A 23,521-nucleotide genomic window follows, 5' to 3' on the forward strand; every position below is an offset into this window, starting at 1 on the left:
CTTATATATTTGAGTGAATTTGCATCTGACTTGGTGAGATATCTTCGATTTACTTCCATTGAAGCCCATCGAGGTCGATGATCACTATGTTTTGATTGGACATTCTCGAAATCTATTTCCGACATTTTAAGTCCAAACACATCAAATATTCGAGTGAATTTGCATCTAACATGGTAAGATATCGTCGATTTACATCCATTGAAGCCCATTGAGGTCGATGATCACTATGTTTTGTTTGAACATTTTAGGAATCTATTTCCTCCATTTTAAGTCCAAACACATCATTTCTTATATATTTGAGTGAATTTGCATCTGACTTGGTGAGATATCTTCGATTTACTTCGATTGAAGCCAATCGAGGTCGATGATCACTATGTTTTGATTGAACATTTTCGAAATCTATTTCCGCCATTTTAAGTCCAAACACATATTATATTTGAGTGAATTTGCATCTGACTTGGTGAGATATCTTCGATTTACATCCATTGAAACCTATTGAGGTCGATGGTCACTCTGTTTTGATTGAACAGTTCGAAATCTATTTCCGCCATTATAAGTCCGAACACATCATATATTTAAGTGAATTTGCATCTAACATGGTAAGATATTGTCGATTTACATCCAATGAAGCCCATTTAGGTCGATGATCACTATGTTTTGATTGAACATTTTCGAAATCTATTTATGACATTTTAAGTCCAAACAAATCATATAATTTGCATCTCAATTTGTAAGATATCGTCGATTTACATCCATCGCAGCCCATTGAGGTCGATGATCACTATGTTTTGATTGTAAATTTTCGAATTCTATTTCCCCCATTTTAATTCCAAACACATCATATATTCGAGTGAATTTGCATCTAACATGGTAAGATATCTTTGATTTACATCCATTGAAGCCTATTGAGGTCCACGGTCACTCTGTTTTGATTGAACATTTTCGAAATCTATTCCCGCCATTTCAAGTCCAAACAAATCATATATTTGAGTGAATTTGCATCTAACTTGCTAAGATATTGTCGATTTACATCCAATGAAGCCCATTTAGGTCGATGATCACTATGTTTTGATTGAACATTTTCGAAATCTATTTCCGCCATTTTAAGTCCAAACACATCATTTCTTATATATTCGAGAGAATTTGCATCTAACTTGGTGAGATATCGTCAATTCACATCCATTTAAGCCAATTGAGGTCGATGATCACTATGTTTTGATTGAACATTTTAGAAATCTATTTCCGCCATTTTAAGTCCAAACAGATCATTTCTTATATATTTGAGTGAATTTGCATCTGACTTGGTGAGATATCTTCGATTTACTTCCATTGAAGCCCATCGAGGTCGATGATCACTATGTTTTGATTGGACATTCTCGAAATCTATTTCCGACATTTTAAGTCCAAATACATCAAATATTCGAGTGAATTTGCATCTAACTTGCTAAGATATCGTCGATTTACATCCATTGAAGCCCATTGAGGTCGATGATCAGTATGTTTTGTTTGAACATTTTAGGAATCTATTTCCGCCATTTTAAGTCCAAACACATCATTTCTTATATATTTGAGTGAATTTGCATCTGACTTGGTGAGATATCTTCGATTTACTTCGATTGAAGCCAATCGAGGTCGATATTCACTATGTTTTGATTGAACATTTTCGAAATCTATTTCCGCCATTTTAAGTCCAAACACATATTATATTTGAGTGAATTTGCATCTGACTTGGTGAGATATCTTCGATTTACATCCATTGAAACCTATTGAGGTCGATGGTCACTCTGTTTTGATTGAACAGTTCGAAATCTATTTCCGCCATTATAAGTCCGAACACATCATATATTTAAGTGAATTTGCATCTAACATGGTAAGATATTGTCGATTTACATCCAATGAAGCCCATTTAGGTCGATGATCACTATGTTTTGATTGAACATTTTCGAAATCTATTTATGACATTTTAAGTCCAAACAAATCATATATTTGATTGAATTTGCATCTAACTTGCTAAGATATCGTCGATTTACATCCATTGAAGCCCATTGAGGTCGAAGATCACTATGTTTTGATTGAACATTTTCGAAATCTATTTCCGCCATTTTAAGTCCAAACACATCATTTCTTATATATTCGAGTGAATTTGCATCTAACTTGGTGAGATATCTTCAATTCACATCCATTTAAGCCAATTGAGGTCGATGATCACTATGTTTTGATTGAACATTTTCGAAATCTATTTCCGCCATTTTAAGTCCAACACATCATTTCTTATATATTCGAGTGAATTTGCATCTGACTTGGTGAGATATCTTCGATTTACTTCGATTGAAGCCAATCGAGGTCGATGATCACTATGTTTTGATTGGACATTCTCGAAATCTATTTCCGACATTTTAAGTCCAAACACATCAAATATTCGAGTGAATTTGCATCTAACATGGTAAGATATCGTCGATTTACATCCATTGAAGCCCATTGAGGTCGATGATCACTATGTTCTGTTTGAACATTTTAGGAATCTATTTCCGCCATTTTAAGTCCAAACACATCATTTCTTATATATTCGAGTGAATTTGCATCTAGCTTGGTGAGATATCTTCAATTCACATCCATTTAAGCCAATTGAGGTCGATGATCACTATGTTTTGATTGAACATTTTCGAAATCTATTTCCGCTATTTTAAGTCCAAACAAATCATATATTTGAGTGAATTTGCATCTAACTTGCTAAGATATCGTCGATTTACATCCATTGAAGCCCATTGAGGTCGAAGATCACTATGTTTTGATTAAACATTTCAGAAATATAGTTCCGCCATTTTAAGTCCAAACACATCATTTCTTATATATTTGAGTGAATTTGCATCTCACTTTGTAAGATATCGTCGATTTACATCCATCGCAGCCCATTGAGGTCGATGATCACTATGTTTTGATTGTAAATTTTCGAATTCTATTTCCGCCATTTTAATTCCAAACACATCATATATTCGAGTGAATTTGCATCTAACATGGTAAGATATCTTTGATTTACATCCATTGAAGCCTATTGAGGTCGACGGTCACTCTGTTTTGATTGAACATTTTCGAAATCTATTCCCGCCATTTTAAGTCCAAACACATCATAAATTTGAGTGCATTTGCATCCAACATGGTAAGTTATCGTCGATTTACATCCATTGAAGCCTATTGAGGTCGATGGTCACTCTGTTTTGATTGAATATTTTCGAAATATATTTTCACCATTTTAAGTCCAAACACATCAATTCTCATATATTTGAGTGAGTTTGCAACTAACTTGTTCAGATATCGTCGATTTACAACCGTTGATGCCAGTTGTGGTCGATGATCACTATGTTTTGATTGAACATTTTCGAAATCTATTCCCGCCATTTTAAGTCCGACCACATCATATATTTGAGTGAATTTGCATCTAACTTGGTAAGATATTGTCGATTTACCGCCATTGAAACCTATTGAGGTCGATGGTTACTCTGTTTTGATTGAACAGTTTCGAAATCTATTTCCGACATTTTAAGTCCAAACACATCATATATTTGAGTCAATTTGCATCTAACTTGGTAATATATCGTCGATTTACATCCATTGAAGCCCATTGAGGTCGATGGTCACTCTGTTTTGATTGAATATTTTCGAAATCTATTTCCGACATTTTAAGTCCAAACACATCATATATTTGAGTGAATTCGCATCTTACATGGTAAGATATCGTCGATTTACATCCATTGAAGCCTATTGAGGTCGATGATCATCACTATGTTTTGATTGAACATTTTAGAAATCTAGTTCCGCCATTTTAAGTCCAAACACATCATATATCTGAGTGAATTTGCATCTAACATTGTAAGATATCGTCGATTTACATCCATTGAAGCCTATTGAGGTCGATGATCACTATGTTTTGATTGAACATTTTCGAAATCTATTTCCGACATTTTAAGTCCAAACCATCATATATTTTAGTGAATTTACATCTAACTTGGTAATATATCGTCGATTTACATCCATTGAAGCCCATTGAGGTTGATGGTCACTCTGTTTTTATTGAATATTTTCGAAATCTATTTCCGACATTTTAAGTCCAAACACATCATATATATGAGTGAATTTGCATCTTACATTGTAAGATATCGTCGATTTACATCCAATGAAGTCCATCGAGGTCGATGATCACTATGTTTTGATTGGACATTCTCGAAATCTATTTCCGTCATTTTAAGTCCAAACACATCAAATATTCGAGTGAATTTGCATCTAACATGGTAATATATCGTCGATTTACATCCATTGAAGCCCATTGAGGTCGATGATCACTATGTTTTGTTTGAACATTTTAGGAATCTATTTCCGCCATTTTAAGTCCAAACACATCATTTCTCATATATTTGAGTGAATTTGCATCTTACATGGTAAGATATCGTCGATTTACATCCAATGAAGTCCATTGAGGTCGATGGTCACTATGTTTTGATTGAACATTTCCGAAATCTATTCCCGCCATTTTGAGTCCAAACACATCAATTCTTATATATTCGAGTTAATTTGTATCTAACTTGGTGAGATATCGTCAATTTACATCCATTAGAGCCCATTGAGGTCGAAGATCACTATGTTTTGATTGAACATTTTCGAAATCTATTTCCGCCATTTTAAGTCCAAACAAATCATATATTTGAGTGAATTTGCATCTAACATGGTAAGATATCGTCGATTTACATCCATTGAAGCCCATTGAGGTCCATGGTCACTCTGTTTTGATTGATAATTCTCGAAATCTATTTCCGACATTTTGAGTCCAAACACATCATTTCTTATATATTCGAGTTAATTTGTATCTAACTTGGTGAGATATCGTCAATTTACATCCATTGGAGCCCATTGAGGTCGATGGTCACTCTGTTTTGATTGAACATTTTCTAAATCTATGTCCGACATTTTGGGTCCAAACACATCATTTCTTATATATTCGTGTTAATTTGCATCTAACATGGTAAGATATCGTCGATTTACATCCAATGAAGCCCATTGAGGTCGATGGTCACTCTGTTTTGATTGAACATTTTCGAAATCTATTTCCGCCATTTTAAGTCCAAACACATCATATATTTGAGTGGAATTGCATCTAACATGGTAAAATATCGTCGATTTACATCCATTGAAGCCCATTGAGGTCGATGGTCACTCTGTTTTGATTGAACATTCTCGAAATCTATTTCCGACATTTTGAGTCCAAACACATCATTTCTTATATATTCGAGTTAATTTGTATCTAACTTGGTGAGATATCGTCAATTTACATCCATTGGAGCCCATTGAGGTCGATGGTCACTCTGTTTTGATTGAACATTTTCGAAATCTATGTCGGACATTTTGAGTCCAAACACATCATTTCTTATATATTCGAGTTATTTTGTATCTAACTTGGTGAGATATCGTCAATTTACATCCATTGGAGCCCATTGAGGTCGATGGTCACTCTGTTTTGATTGAACATTTTCGAAATCTATGTCCGACATTTTGGGTCCAACAAATCATATATTTGAGTGAATTTGCATCTAACATGGTAAGATATGGTCGATTTACATCCAATGAAGCCCATTGAGGTCGATGGTAACTCTGTTTTGATTGAACATTTTCGAAAACTAATTCTGCCATTTTAAGTCCAAACACATCAATTCTCATATATTTGAGTGAGTTTGCATCTAACCTGATGAGATATCGTCAATTTACATCCATTGGAGAACATTGAGGTCGATGGTCACTCTGTTTTGATTGAACATTTTCGAAATCTATTTCCGACATTTTGAGTCCAAACACATCATTTTTTATATATTCGAGTTATTTTGTATCTTGCTTGGTGAGATATCGTCAATTTACATCCATTGGAGCCCATTGAGGTCGATGGTCACTCTGTTTTGATTGAACATTTTCGAAATCTATGTCCGACATTTTGAGTCCAAACACATCATTTCTTATATATTCATGTTAATTTGTATCTAACTTGGTGAGATATCGTCAATTTACATCCATTGTAGCCCATTGAGGTCGAAGATCACTATGTTTTGATTGAAAATTTTCGAAATCTATTTCCGCCATTTTAAGTCCTAACACATCATATATTTGAGTTAATTTGCACCTAACATGGTGAGATATCGTCAATTTACATCCATTGGAGCCCATTGAGGTCGAAGATCACTATGTTTTGATTGAACATTTTCGAAATCTATTTCCGCCATTTTAAGTCCTAACACATCATATATTTGAGTTAATTTGCATCTAACATGGCGAGATATCGTCGATTTACATCCATTGAAGCCCATTTAGGTCGATGGTCACTCTGTTTTGATTGAACATTTTCGAAACATATTTCCGCCATTTTAAGTCCAAACACATTATATATTTGAGTGAATTTGCATCTAACATGGTGAGATATCGTCGATTTACATCCAATGAAGCCCATTGAGGTCGATGGTCACTCTGTTTTGATTGAAAATTTTCGAAACATATTTCCGCCATTTTAAGTCCAAACACATCATATATTTGAGTGAATTTGCATCTAACATGGTGAGATATCGTCGATTTACATCCATTGAAGCCCATTGAGGTCGATGGTCACTCTGTTTTGATTGAACATTTTCGAAAACTAATTCTGCCATTTTAAGTGCAAACACATCATATATTCGAGTGAATTTGCATCTAACATGATAAGACATCGTCGATTTACATCCAATGAAGCCCATTGTGGTCGATGATCACTATGTTTTGATTGAACATTTCTGAAATCTACTTCCGTCATTTTAAGTCCAAACACATCATATATTTGAGTGAATTTGGATTTTACATGGTAAGATATCGTCGATTTACATCCAATGAAGCCCATTGAGGTCGATGGTAACTCTGTTTTGATTGAATATTTTCGAAATCTATTTCCGACATTTTAAGTCCAAACCATCATATATTTTAGTGAATTTGCATCTAACTTGGTAATATATCGTCGATTTACATCCATTGAAGCCCATTGAGGTCGATGGTCACTCTGTCTTGATTGAATATTTTCGAAATCTATTTCCGACATTTTAAGTCCAAACCATCATATATTTTAGTGAATTTGCATCTAACTTGGTAATATATCGTCGATTTACATCCATTGAAGCCCATTGAGGTCGATGGTCACTCTGTTTTGATTGAATATTTTCGAAATCTATTTCCGCCATTTTAAGTGCCAACACATCATATATTCGAGTGAATTTGCATCTAATATGATAAGACATCGTCGATTTACATCCAATGAAGCCCATTGTGGTCGATGATCACTATGTTTTGATTGAACATTTCTGAAATCTACTTCCGTCATTTTAAGTCCAAACACATCATATATTTGAGTGAATTTGGATTTTACATGGTAAGATATCGTCGATTTACATCCAATGAAGCCCATTGAGGTCGATGGTACCTCTGTTTTGATTGAATATTTTCGAAATCTATTTCCGACATTTTAAGTCCAAACCATCATATATTTTAGTGAATTTGCATCTAACTTGGTAATATATCGTCGATTTACATCCATTGAAGCCCATTGAGGTCGATGGTCACTCTGTCTTGATTGAATATTTTCGAAATCTATTTCCGACATTTTAAGTCCAAACACATCATATATCTGAGTGAATTTGCATCTAACATTGTAAGATATCGTCGATTTACATCCATTGAAGCCTATTGAGGTCGATGATCACTATGTTTTGATTGAACATTTTCGAAATCTATTTCCGACATTTTAAGTCCAAACCATCATATATTTTAGTGAATTTACATCTAACTTGGTAATATATCGTCGATTTACATCCATTGAAGCCCATTGAGGTCGATGGTCACTCTGTTTTTATTGAATATTTTCGAAATCTATTTCCGACATTTTAAATCCAAACACATCATATATATGAGTGAATTTGCATCTTACATTGTAAGATATCGTCGATTTACATCCAATGAAGTCCATCGAGGTCGATGATCACTATGTTTTGATTGGACATTCTCGAAATCTATTTCCGACATTTTAAGTCCAAACACATCAAATATTCGAGTGAATTTGCATCTAACATGGTAATATATCGTCGATTTACATCCATTGAAGCCCATTGAGGTCGATGATCACTATGTTTTGTTTGAAAATTTTAGGAATCTATTTCCGCCATTTTAAGTCCAAACACATCATTTCTTATATATTTGAGTGAATTTGCATCTTACATGGTAAGATATCGTCGATTTACATCCAATGAAGTCCATTGAGGTCGATGGTCACTATGTTTTGATTGAACATTTCCGAAATCTATTCCCGCCATTTTGAGTCCAAACACATCAATTCTTATATATTCGAGTTAATTTGTATCTAACTTGGTGAGATATCGTCAATTTATATCCATTAGAGCCCATTGAGGTCGAAGATCACTATGTTTTGATTGAACATTTTCGAAATTTATTTCCGCCATTTTAAGTCCAAACAAATCATATATTTGAGTGAATTTGCATCTAACATGGTAAGATATCGTCGATTTACATCCATTGAAGCCCATTGAGGTCCATGGTCACTCTGTTTTGATTGATAATTCTCGAAATCTATTTCCGACATTTTGAGTCCAAACACATCATTTCTTATATATTCGAATTAATTTGTATCTAACTTGGTGAGATATCGTCAATTTACATCCATTGGAGCCCATTGAGGTCGATGGTCACTCTGTTTTGATTGAACATTTTCGAAATCTATGTTGGACATTTTGAGTCCAAACACATTATTTCTTATATATTCGTGTTAATTTGTATCTAACTTGGTGAGATATCGTCAATTTACATCCATTGGAGCCCATTGAGGTCGATGGTCACTCTGTTTTGATTGAACATTTTCTAAATCTATGTCCGACATTTTGGGTCCAAACACATCATTTCTTATATATTCGTGTTAATTTGCATCTAACATGGTAAGATATCGTCAATTTACATCCAATGAAGCCCATTGAGGTCGATGGTCACTCTGTTTTGATTGAACATTTTCGAAATCTATTTCCGCCATTTTAAGTCCAAACACATCATATATTTGAGTGGAATGGCATCTAACATGGTAAAATATCGTCGATTTACATCCATTGAAGCCCATTGAGGTCGATGGTCACTCTGTTTTGATTGAACATTCTCGAAATCTATTTCCGACATTTTGAGTCCAAACACATCATTTCTTATATATTCGAGTTAATTTGTATCTAACTTGGTGAGATATCGTCAATTTACATCCATTGGAGCCCATTGAGGTCGATGGTCACTCTGTTTTGATTGAACATTTTCGAAATCTATTTCCGACATTTTGAGTCCAAACACATCATTTCGTATATATTCGAGTTATTTTGTATCTAACTTGCTGAGATATCGTCAATTTACATCCATTGGAGCCCATTGAGGTCGATGGTCACTCTGTTTTGATTGAACATTTTCGAAATCTATGTCCGACATTTTGGGTCCAAACACATCAGTTCTTATATATTCGTGTTAATTTGTATCTAACTTGGTGAGATATCGTCAATTTACATCCATTGGAGCCCATTGAGGTCGAAGATCACTATGTTTTGATTGAACATTTTCGAAATCTATTTCCGCCATTTTAAGTCCAACAAATCATATATTTGAGTGAATTTGCATCTAACATGGTAAGATATCGTCGATTTACATCCAATGAAGCCCATTGAGGTCGATGGTCACTCTGTTTTGATTGAAAATTCTCGAAACATATTTCCGCCATTTTAAGTCCAAACACATCATATATTTGAGTGAATTTGCATCTAACATGGTAAGATATGGTCGATTTACATCCAATGAAGCCCATTGAGGTCGATGGTAACTCTGTTTTGATTGAACATTTTCGAAAACTAATTCTGCCATTTTAGGGTCCAAACACATCAATTCTCATATATTTGAGTGAGTTTGTATCTAACTTGATGAGATATCGTCAATTTACATCCATTGGAGCTCATTGAGGTCGATGGTCACTCTGTTTTGATTGAACATTTTCGAAATCTATTTCCGACATTTTGAGTCCAAACACATCATTTTTTATATATTCGAGTTATTTTGTATCTTGCTTGGTGAGATATCGTCAATTTACATCCATTGGAGCCCATTGAGGTCGATGGTCACTCTGTTTTGATTGAACATTTTCGAAATCTATGTCCGACATTTTGAGTCCAAACACATCATTTCTTATATATTCGTGTTAATTTGTATCTAACTTGGTGAGATATCGTCAATTTACATCCATTGTAGCCCATTGAGGTCGAAGATCACTATGTTTTGATTGAAAATTTTCGAAATCTATTTCCGCCATTTTAAGTCCTAACACATCATATATTTGAGTGAATTTGCATCTAACATGGTGAGATATCGTCAATTTACATCCATTGGAGCCCATTGAGGTCGAAGATCACTATGTTTTGATTGAACATTTTCGAAATCTATTTCCGCCATTTTAAGTCCTAACACATCATATATTTGAGTTAATTTGCATCTAACATGGTGAGATATCGTCGATTTACATCCATTGAAGCCCATTGAGGTCGATGGTCACTCTGTTTTGATTGAACATTTTCGAAACATATTTCCGCCATTTTAAGTCCAAACACATCATATATTTGAGTGAATTTGCATCTAACATGGTGAGATATCGTCGATTTACATCCAATGAAGCCCATTGAGGTCGATGGTCACTCTGTTTTGATTGAAAATTTTCGAAACATATTTCCGCCATTTTAAGTCCAAACACATCATATATTTGAGTGAATTTGCATCTAACATGGTGAGATATCGTCGATTTACATCCATTGAAGCCCATTGAGGTCGATGGTCACTCTGTTTTGATTGAACATTTTCGAAAACTAATTCCGCCATTTGAAGTCCAAACACATCAATTCTTATATATTTGAGTGAGTTTGCATCTAACTTCATCAGATATCGTCGATTCACATCCATTCAATCCTATTGAGGTCGACTGTCACTCTGAATTGATTCAACATTTTCAAAATCTGTTTCCGCCATTTTAAGTCCAAACACATCATATATTTGAGTGAATTTACATCTAACATGGTAAAATATCGTCGATTTACATCCATTGAAGCCCATTGAGGTCGATGGTCACTCTGTTTTGATTGAACATTTTCGAAATCTATTTCCGACATTTTGAGTCCAAACACATAATTTCTTATATATTCGAGTTATTTTGTATCTAACTTGGTGAGATATCGTCAATTTACATCCATTGGAGCCCATTGAGGTCGATGGACACTCTGTTTTGATTGAACATTTTCGAAATCTATGTCCGACATTTTGGGTCCAAACACATCATTTCTTATATATTCGTGTTAATTTGCATCTAACATGGTAAGATATCGTCGATTTACATCCATTGAAGCCCATTGAGGTCGATTGTCACCCTGTTTTGATTGAACATTTTCGAAATCTATTTCCGCTTTTTTAAGTCCAAACACATCATATATTTGAGTGGATTTGCATCTTACATGGTAAAATATCGTCGATTTACATCCATTGAAGCCCATTGAGGTCGATGGTCACTCTGTTTTGATTGAACATTCTCGAAATCTATTTCCGACATTTTGAGTCCAAACACATCATTTCTTATATATTCGAGTTAATTTGTATCTAACTTGGTGAGATATCGTCAATTTACATCCATTGGAGCCCATTGAGGTCGATGGTCACTTTGTTTTGATTGAACATTTTCGAAATCTATTTCCGACATTTTGAGTCCAAACACATCATTTCTAATATATTCGAGTTATTTTGTATCTAACTTGGTGAGATATCGTCAATTTACATCCATTGGAGCCCATTGAGGTCGATGGTCACTCTGTTTTGATTGAACATTTTCGAAATCTATTTCCGCCATTTTAAGTCCAAACACATCATATATTTGAGTGAATTTGCATCTTACATGGTAAGATATCGTCGATTTACATCCAATGAAGCCCATTGAGGTCGATGGTCACGCTGCTTTGATTGAACATTTTCGAAATCTATTTCCGCCATTTTAAGTCCAAACACATCATATATTCAAGTGAACTTGCATCTAACATGGTAAAATATCGTCGATTTACATCCAATGAAGCCCATTGAGGTCGATGGTCACTCTGTTTTGATTGAACATTTTCGAAATCTATTTCCGCCATTTTGAGTCCAAAAACATCAATTCTTATATATTTGAGTGAGTTTGCATCTAACTTCATCAGATATCGTCGATTCACATCCATTCAATCCTATTGAGGTCGACTGTCACTCTGAATTGATTCAACATTTTCAAAATCTGTTTCCGCCATTTTAAGTCCAAACACATCATACATTTGAGTGAATTTACATCTAACATGGTAAAATATCGTCGATTTACATCCATTGAAGCCCATTGAGGTCGATGGTCACTCTGTTTTGATTGAACATTTTCGAAATCTATTTCCGACATTTTGAGTCCAAACACATAATTTCTTATATATTCGAGTTATTTTGTATCTAACTTGGTGAGATATCGTCAATTTACATCCATTGGAGCCCATTGAGGTCGATGGTCACTCTGTTTTGATTGAACATTTTCGAAATCTATGTCCGACATTTTGGGTCCAAACACATCATTTCTTATATATTCGTGTTAATTTGCATCTAACATGGTAAGATATCGTCGATTTACATCCATTGAAGCCCATTGAGGTCGATTGTCACCCTGTTTTGATTGAACATTTTCGAAATCTATTTCCGCCATCTTAAGTCCAAACACATCATATATTTGAGTGGATTTGCATCTTACATGGTAAAATATCGTCGATTTACATCCATTGAAGCCCATTGAGGTCGATGGTCACTCTGTTTTGATTGAACATTCTCGAAATCTATTTCCGACATTTTGAGTCCAAACACATCATTTCTAATATATTCGAGTTATTTTTTATCTAACTTGGTGAGATATCGTCAATTTACATCCATTGGAGCCCATTGAGGTCGATGGTCACTCTGTTTTGATTGAAAATTTTCGAAATCTATGTCCGACATTTTGGGTCCAAACACATCATTTCTTATATATTCGTGTTAATTTGTATCTAACTTGGTGAGATATCGTCAATTTACATCCATTGGAGCCCATTGAGGTCGAAGATCACTATGTTTTGATTGAACATTTTCGAAATCTATTTCCGCCATTTTAAGTCCAACAAATCATATATTTGAGTGAATTTGCATCTAACATGGTAAGATATCGTCGATTTACATCCAATGAAGCCCATTGAGGTCGATGGTCACTCTGTTTTGATTGAACATTTTCGAAATCTATTTCTGCCATTTTAAGTCCAAACACATCATATATTTGAGTGAATTTGCATCTAACATGGTGAGATATCGTCGATTTACATCCAATGAAGCCCATTGAGGTCGATGGTCACTCTGTTTTGATTGAACATTTTCGAAATCTATTTCCGCCATTTTGAGTCCAAAAACATCAATTCTTATATATTTGAGTGAGTTTGCATCTAACTTCATCAGATATCGTCGATTCACATCCATTCAATCCTATTGAGGTCGACTGTCACTCTGAATTGATTCAACATTTTCAAAATCTGTTTCCGCCATTTTAAGTCCAAACACATCATACATTTGAGTGAATTTACATCTAACATGGTAAAATATCGTCGATTTACATCCATTGAAGCCCATTGAGGTCGATGGTCACTCTGTTTTGATTGAACATTTTCGAAATCTATGTCCGACATTTTGGGTCCAAACACATCATTTCTTATATATTCGTGTTAATTTGCATCTAACATGGTAAGATATCGTCGATTTACATCCATTGAAGCCCATTGAGGTCGATTGTCACCCTGTTTTGATTGAACATTTTCGAAATCTATTTCCGCCATCTTAAGTCCAAACACATCATATATTTGAGTGGATTTGCATCTTACATGGTAAAATATCGTCGATTTACATCCATTGAAGCCCATTGAGGTCGATGGTCACTCTGTTTTGATTGAACATTCTCGAAATCTATTTCCGACATTTTGAGTCCAAACACATCATTTCTAATATATTCGAGTTATTTTTTATCTAACTTGGTGAGATATCGTCAATTTACATCCATTGGAGCCCATTGAGGTCGATGGTCACTCTGTTTTGATTGAAAATTTTCGAAATCTATGTCCGACATTTTGGGTCCAAACACATCATTTCTTATATATTCGTGTTAATTTGTATCTAACTTGGTGAGATATCGTCAATTTACATCCATTGGAGCCCATTGAGGTCGAAGATCACTATGTTTTGATTGAACATTTTCGAAATCTATTTCCGCCATTTTAAGTCCAACAAATCATATATTTGAGTGAATTTGCATCTAACATGGTGAGATATCGTCGATTTACATCCAATGAAGCCCATTGAGGTCGATGGTCACTCTGTTTTGATTGAACATTTTCGAAATCTAATTCTGCCATTTTAAGTCCAAACACATCAATTCTTATATATTTGAAAGAGTTTGCATCTAACTTCATCAGATATCTTCGATTCACATCCATTCAATCCTATTGAGGTCGACTGTCACTCTGATTTGATTGAACATTTTCGAAATCTATTTCCGCCATTTTGAGTCCAAAAACATCATATATTTGAGTGAATTTGCATCTAACTTGGTAAGATATCGTCGATTTACATCCATTGAAGCCCATTGAGGTTGAAGGTCACTCTGTTTTGATTGAACATTTTCGAAAACTAATTCTGCCATTTTAAGTCCAAACACATCAATTCTTATATATTTGAGTGAGTTTGCATCTAACTTCATCAGATATCGTCGATTCACATCCATTCAATCCTATTGAGGTCGACTGTCACTCTGATTTGATTCAACATTTTCAAAATCTATTTCCGCCATTTTAAGTGCAAACACATCATATATTCGAGTGAATTTGCATCTAACATGATAAGATATCGCCGATTTACATCCAATGAAGCCCATTGTGGTCGATGATCACTATGTTTTGATTGAACATTTCTGAAATCTACTTCCGTCATTTTAAGTCCAAACACATCATATATTTGAGTGAATTTGCATCTAACATTCTGAGATATCGTCGATTTACATCCATTGAAACCCATTGAGGTCTATGGTCACTCTGTTTTGATTGAACATTTTCGAAATCTATTCCCGACATTTTGCGTCCAAACACATCTATTCTTATATATTCGAGTTAATTTGTATCTAACTTGGTGAGATATCGTCAACTTACATCCATTAGTGCCCATTGAGGTCGATGGTAACTCTGTTTTTATTGAATATTTTCGAATTTCATTTCCGACATTTTAAGTTCAAACACATCATTTATTATATATTCGAGTGAATTTGCATGTAACTTGGTGAGATATCGTCGATTTACATCCATTGAAGACCATTGAGGTCGATGATCACTATGTTTAGATTGAACATTTTCGAAATCTATTTCTGCCATTTTAAGTCCAAACACATCATATATTTGAGTGAATTTGCATCTTACATGGTAAGATATCGTCGCTTCACATCCAATGAAGCTCATTGAGGTCGATGGTCACTGTGTTTTGATTGAACATTTTCGAAATCTATTCCCGCCATTTTAAGTCCAAACACATCATATATTTGAGTGAATTTGCATCTAACATGGTAAGATATCGTCGATTTACATCCAATGAAGCCCATTGAGGTCGATGGTAACTCTGTTTTGATTGAATATTTTCGAAATCTAATTCTGCCATTTTAAGTCCAAACACATCAATTCTTATATATTTGAGTGAGTTTGCATCTAACTTCATCAGATATCGTCGATTCACATCCATTCTATCCTATTGAGGTCGACTGTCACTCTGAATTGATTCAACATTTTCAAAATCTGTTTCCGCCATTTTAAGTCCAAACACATCATATATTTGAGTGAATTTGCATCTTACATGATAAGATATCGTCGCTTTACATCCAATGAAGCCCATTGAGGTCGATGGTTACTATGTTTTGATTGAACATTTTCGAAACATATTTCCGCCATTTTAAGTCCAAACACATCATATATTTGAGTGAATTTGCATCTAACATGATGAGATATCGTCGATTTACATCCATTGAAGCCCATTGAGGTCAATGGACACTCTGTTTTGATTGAACATTTTCGAAATCTAATTCTGCCATTTTAAGTCCAAACACATCATATATTTGAGTGAATTTGCATCTTACATGGTAAAATATCGTCGATTTACATCCAATGAAGCCCATTGAGGTCGATGGTCACGCTGCTTTGATTGAACATTTTCGAAATCTATTTCCGCCATTTTAAGTCCAAACACATCATATATTCAAGTGAACTTGCATCTAACATGGTAAAATATCGTCGATTTACATCCATTGAAGCCCATTGAGGTCGATGGTCACTCTGTTTTGATTGAACCTTTTCGAAATCTATTTCCGCCATTTTAAGTCCAAAAACATCATATATTTGAGTGAATTTGCATCTAACTTGGTAAGATATCGTCGATTTACATCCATTGAAGACCATTGAGGTCGATGGTCACTCCGTTTTGATTGAACATTTTCGAAATTTATTTCCGCCATTTTGAGTCCAAACACATCATATATTCAAGTGAATTTGCATCTAACATGGTATGATATCGTCGATTCACATCCATTGAAGCCCATTGAGGTCGATGGTAACTCTGTTTTGATTGAATATTTTCGAAATCTAATTCTGCCATTTTAAGTCCAAACAAATCAATTCTTATATATTTGAGTGAGTTTGCATCTAACTTCATCAGATATCGTCGATTCACATGCATTCAATCCTATTGAGGTCGACTGTCACTCTGAATTGATTCAACATTTTCAAAATCTGTTTCCGCCATTTTAGGTCCAAACACATCATATATTTGAGTGAATTTGCATCTTACATGATAAGATATCGTCGATTCACATCCAATGAAGACCATTGAGGTCGATGATCACTATGTTTTGATTGAACATTTTCGAAATCTATTTCTGCCATTTTAAGTCCAAACACATCATATATTTGAGTGAATTTGTATCTTACATGATAAGATATCGTCGCTTTACATCCAATGAAGCCCATTGAGGTCGATGGTAAGTCTGTTTTGATTGAATATTTCCGAAACATATTTCCGCCATTTTAAGTCCAAACACATCATATATTTGATTGAATTTGCATCTAACATGGTAAGATATCGTTGATTTACATCCATTGAAGCCCATTGAGGTTGACGGTCACTCTGTTTTGATTAAACATTTTCGAAATCTATTTCCGCCATTTTAAGTCCTAACACATCATATATTTGAGTGAATTTGCATCTAACATGCTGAGATATCGTCGATTTACATCCATTGAAACCCATTGAGGTCGATGGTCACTCTGTTTTGATTGAACATTTTCGAAATCTATTCCCGACATTTTGAGTCCAAACACATCTATTCTTATATATTCGAGTTAATTTGTATCTAACTTGGTGAGATATCGTCAATTTACATCCATTAGTGCCCATTGAGGTCGAAGATCACTATGTTTTGATTGAACATTTTCGAAATTTATTTCCGCCATTTTAAGTCCAAACAAATCATATATTTGAGTGAATTTGCATCTAACATGGTAAGATATCGTCGATTTACATCCATTGAAGCCCATTGAGGTCCATGGTCACTCTCTTTTGATTGAACATTTTCGAAATTTATTTCCGCCATTTTAAGTCCTAACATATCATATATTTGAGTTAATTCGCATCTAACATAGTAAGATATCGTCGATTTACATCCAATAAAGCCCATTGAGGTCGATGGTAACTCTGTTTTGATTGGATATTTTCGAAACATATTTCCGCCATTTTAAGTCCAAACACATCATATATTTGATTGAATTTGCATCAAACATGGTAAGATATCGTCGACTTACATCCATTGAAGCCCATTGAGGTCGATGGTCACTCTGTTTTGATTGAACAATTTCGAAATCTATTTCCGCCATTTTATGTCCTAACACATCATATATTTGAGTGAATTTGCATCTAACATGGTGAGATATCGTCGATTTACATCCATTGAAGCCCATTGAGGTCGATGGTCACTCTGTTTTGATTGAACATTTTCGAAATCTATTCCCGACATTTTAAGTCCAAACAAATCATATATTTGAGTGAATTTGCATCTAACATGGTAAGATATCGTCGATTTACCTCCATTGAAGCCCCTTGAGGTCGATGGTCACTCTGTTTTGATTGAACATTTCCGAAATCTATTTCCGCCATTTTAAGTCCAAACAAATCATATATTTGAGTGAATTTGCATCTAACATGGTAAGATATCGTCGATTTACATCCAATGGAGCCCATTGAGGTCGATGGTCACTCTGTTTTGATTGAACATTTTCGAAACATATTTCCGCCATTCTAAGTCCAAACACATCATATATTTGAGTGAATTTGCATCTAACATGGTAAAATATCGTCGATTTACATCCATTGAAGCCCATTGAGGTCGATGGTCACTCTGTTTTGATTGAACATTCTCGAAATCTATTTCCGACATTTTGAGTCCAAACACATCAATTCTTATATATTTGAGTGAGTTTGCATCTAATTTCATCAGATATCGTCGATTCACATCCATTCAATCCTATTGAGGTCGACTGTTACTCTGATTTGATTCAACATTTTCAAAATCTATTTCCGCCATTTTAAGTGCAAACACATCATATATTCGAGTGAATTTGCATCTAACATGATAAGATATCGTCGATTTACATCCAATGAAGCCCATTGTGGTCGATGATCACTATGTTTTGATTGAACATTTCTGAAATCTACTTCCGTCATTTTAAGTCCAAACACATCATATATTTGAGTGAATTTGGATTTAACATGGTAAGATATCGTCGATTTACATCCAATGAAGCCCATTGAGGTCGATGGTCACTATGTTTTGATTGAACATTTTCGAAATCTATTTCCGCCATTTTAAGTCCAAACAAATCATATATTTGAGTGAATTTGCATCTAACATGGTAAGATATCGTCGATTTACCTCCATTGAAGCCCCTTGAGGTCGATGGTCACTCTGTTTTGATTGAACATTTCCGAAATCTATTTCCGCCATGTTAAGTCCTAACACATCATATATTTGAGTTAATTTGCATCTAACATAGTAAGATATCGTCGATTTACATCCAATGGAGCCCATTGAGGTCGATGGTCACTCTGTTTTGATTGAACATTTTCGAAACATATTTCCGCCATTCTAAGTCCAAACACATCATATATTTGAGTGAATTTGCATCTAACATGGTAAAATATCGTCGATTTACATCCATTGAAGCCCATTGAGGTCGATGGTCACTCTGTTTTGATTGAACATTCTCGAAATCTATTTCCGACATTTTGAGTCCAAACACATCATTTCTTATATATTCGAGTTAATTTGTATCTAACTTGGTGAGATATCGTCAATTTACATCCATTGGAGCCCATTGAGGTCGATGGTCACTCTGTTTTGATTGAACATTTTCGAAATCTATTTCTGCCATTTTAAGTCCAAACACATCATATATTTGAGTGAATTTGCATCTAACATGGTGAGATATCGTCGATTTACATCCATTGAAGCCCATTGAGTTCGATGGTCACCCTGTTTTGATTGAACATTTTCGAAAAGTAATTCTGCCATTTTAAGTCCAAACACATCAATTCTTATATATTTGAGTGAGTTTGCATCTAATTTCATCAGATATCGTCGATTCACATCCATTCAATCCTATTGAGGTCGACTGTTACTCTGATTTGATTCAACATTTTCAAAATCTATTTCCGCCATTTTAAGTGCAAACACATCATATATTCGAGTGAATTTGCATCTAACATGATAAGATATCGTCGATTTACATCCAATGAAGCCCATTGTGGTCGATGATCACTATGTTTTGATTGAACATTTCTGAAATCTACTTCCGTCATTTTAAGTCCAAACACATCATATATTTGAGTGAATTTGGATTTAACATGGTAAGATATCGTCGATTTACATCCAATGAAGCCCATTGAGGTCGATGGTCACTATGTTTTGATTGAACATTTTCGAAATCTATTCCCGCCATTTTAAGTCCAAACACATCATATATTTGAGTGGATTTGCATCTAACATGGTAAGATATGGTCGATTTACATCCAATGAAGCCCATTGAGGTCGATGGTAACTCTGTTTTCATTGAATATTTTCGAAATTCATTTCCGACATTTTAAGTTCAAACACATCATTTATTATATATTCGAGTGAATTTGCATGTAACTTGGTGAGATATCGTCGATTTACATCCATTGAAGACCATTGAGGTCGATGATCACTATGTTTTGATTGAACATTTTCGTAATCTATTTCCGCCATTTTAAGTCCAAACACATCATATATTTGATTGAATTTGCATCTAACATTGTAAGATATCGTTGATTTACATCTATTGAAGCCCATTGAGGTTGATGGTCACTCTGTTTTGATTAAACATTTTCGAAATCTATTTCCGCCATTTTAAGTCCTAACACATCATATATTTGAGTGAATTTGCATCTAACATTGTAAGATATCGTCGATTTACATCCATTGAAGACCATTGAGGTCGATGATCACTATGTTTTGATTGAACATTTTCGTAATCTATTTCCGCCATTTTAAGTCCAAACACATCATATATTTGATTGAATTTGCATCTAACATTGTAAGATATCGTTGATTTACATCTATTGAAGCCTATTGAGGTCGATGGTCACTCTGTTTTGATTGAACATTTTCGAAATCTATTCCCGACATTTTGAGTCCAAACACATCTATTCTTATATATTCGAGTTAATTTGTATCTAACTTGGTGAGATATTGTCAATTTACATCCATTAGAGCCCATTGAGGTCGAAGATCACTATGTTTTGATTGAACATTTTCGCAATCTATTTCCGCCATTTTAAGTCCAAACAAATCATATATTTGAGTGAATTTGCATCTAAGATTGTAAGATATCGTCGATATCCATCCATTGAAGCCCATTGAGGTCCATGGTCACTCTGTATTGATTGAACATTTTCGAAATTTATTTCCGCCATTTTAAGTCCTAACACATCATATATTTGAGTTAATTTGCATCTAACATAGTAAGATATCGTCGATTTACATCCAATAAAGCCCATTGAGGTCGATGGTAACTCTGTTTTGATTGAATATTTTCGAAACATATTTCCGCCATTTTAAGTCCAAACACATCATATATTTGATTGAATTTGCATCTAACATGGTACGATATCGTCGATTTACATCCATTGAAGCCCATTGAGGTCGATGGTCACTCTGTTTCGATTGAACATTTTCGAAATCTATTTCCGCCATTTTATGTCCTAACACATCATATATTTGAGTGAATTTGCATCTAATATGGTGAGATATCGTCGATTTACATCCATTGAAGCCCATTGAGGTCGATGGTCACTCTGTTTTGAGTGAACATTTTCGAAATCTATTCCCGACATTTTGAGTCAAAACACATCAATTCTTATATATTCGAGTTAATTTGTATCTAACTTGGTGAGATATCGTCTTTTTACATCCATTGAAGCCCATTGAGGTCGATGGTCACTCTGTTTTGATTGAACATTTTCGAAACATATTTCCGCCATTTTAAGTCCAAACACATCATATATTTGAATGAATTTGCATCTAACATGGTGAGATATCGTCGATTTACATCCATTGAAGCCCATTGAGGTCGATGGTCACTATGTTTTGATTGAACATTTTCGAAATCTATTCCCGCCATTTTAAGTCCAAACACATCATATATTTGAGTGAATTTGCATCTAACATGGTAAGATATCGTCGATTTACATCCAATGAAGCCCATTGAGGTCGATGGTAACTCTGTTTTTATTGAATATTTTCGAAATTCATTTCCGACATTTTAAGTTCAAACACATCATTTATTATATATATTCGAGTGAATTTGCATGTAACTTGGTGAGATATCGTCGATTTACATCCATTGAAGACCATTGAGGTCGATGATCACTATGTTTTGATTGAACATTTTCGAAATCTATTTCTGCCATTTTAAGTCCAAACAAATCATATATTTGAGTGAATTTGCATCTTACATGGTAAGATATCGTCGTTTCACATCCAATGAAGCTCATTGAGGTCGATGATCACCATGTTTTGATTGCACATTTTCGAAATCTATTTCTGCCATTTTAAGTCCAAACACATCATATATTTGAGTGAATTTGCATCTAACATGGTAAGATATCGTCAATTTACATCCAATGAAGCCCATTGAGGTCGATGGTAACTCTGTTTTGATTGAATATTTTCGAAATCTAATTCTGCCATTTCAAGTCCTAACACATCAATTCTTATATATTTGAGTGAGTTTGCATCTAACTTCATCAGATATCGTCGATTCACATCCATTCAATCCTATTGAGGTCGACTGTCACTCTGATTTGATTCAATATTTTCAAAATCTATTTCCGCCATTTTAAGTGCAAACACATCATATATTCGAGTGAATTTGCATCTAACATGATAAGATATCGTCGATTTACATCCAATGAAGCCCATTGTGGTCGATGATCACTATGTTTTGATTGAACATTTCTGAAATCTACTTCCGTCATTTTAAGTCCAAACACATCATATATTTGAGTGAATTTGGATTTTACATGGTAAGATATCGTCGATTTACATCCAATGAAGCCCATTGAGGTCGATGGTCACTATGTTTTGATTGAACATTTTCGAAATCTATTCCCGCCATTTCAAGTCCAAACACATCATATATTTGAGTGAATTTGCATCTAACATGGTAAGATATCGTCGATTTACATCCAATGAAGCCCATTGAGGTCGATGGTAACTCTGTTTTTATTGAATATTTTCGAAATTCATTTCCGACATTTTAAGTTCAAACACATCATTTATTATATATATTCGAGTGAATTTGCATGTAACTTGGTGAGATATCGTCGATTTACATCCATTGAAGACCATTGAGGTCGATGATCACTATGTTTTGATTGAACATTTTCGAAATCTATTTCTGCCATTTTAAGTCCAAACAAATCATATATTTGAGTGAATTTGCATCTTACATGGTAAGATATCGTCGTTTCACATCCAATGAAGCTCATTGAGGTCGATGATCACCATGTTTTGATTGCACATTTTCGAAATCTATTTCTGCCATTTTAAGTCCAAACACATCATATATTTGAGTGAATTTGCATCTAACATGGTAAGATATCGTCAATTTACATCCAATGAAGCCCATTGAGGTCGATGGTATCTCTGTTTTTATTGAATATTTTCGAAATTCATTTCCGACATTTTAAGTTCAAACACATCATTTATTATATATATTCG

This window comes from Diorhabda sublineata, chromosome 11 (genome assembly GCF_026230105.1).
Source record: "Diorhabda sublineata isolate icDioSubl1.1 chromosome 11, icDioSubl1.1, whole genome shotgun sequence".
NCBI lineage: Eukaryota > Metazoa > Arthropoda > Insecta > Coleoptera > Chrysomelidae > Diorhabda > Diorhabda sublineata.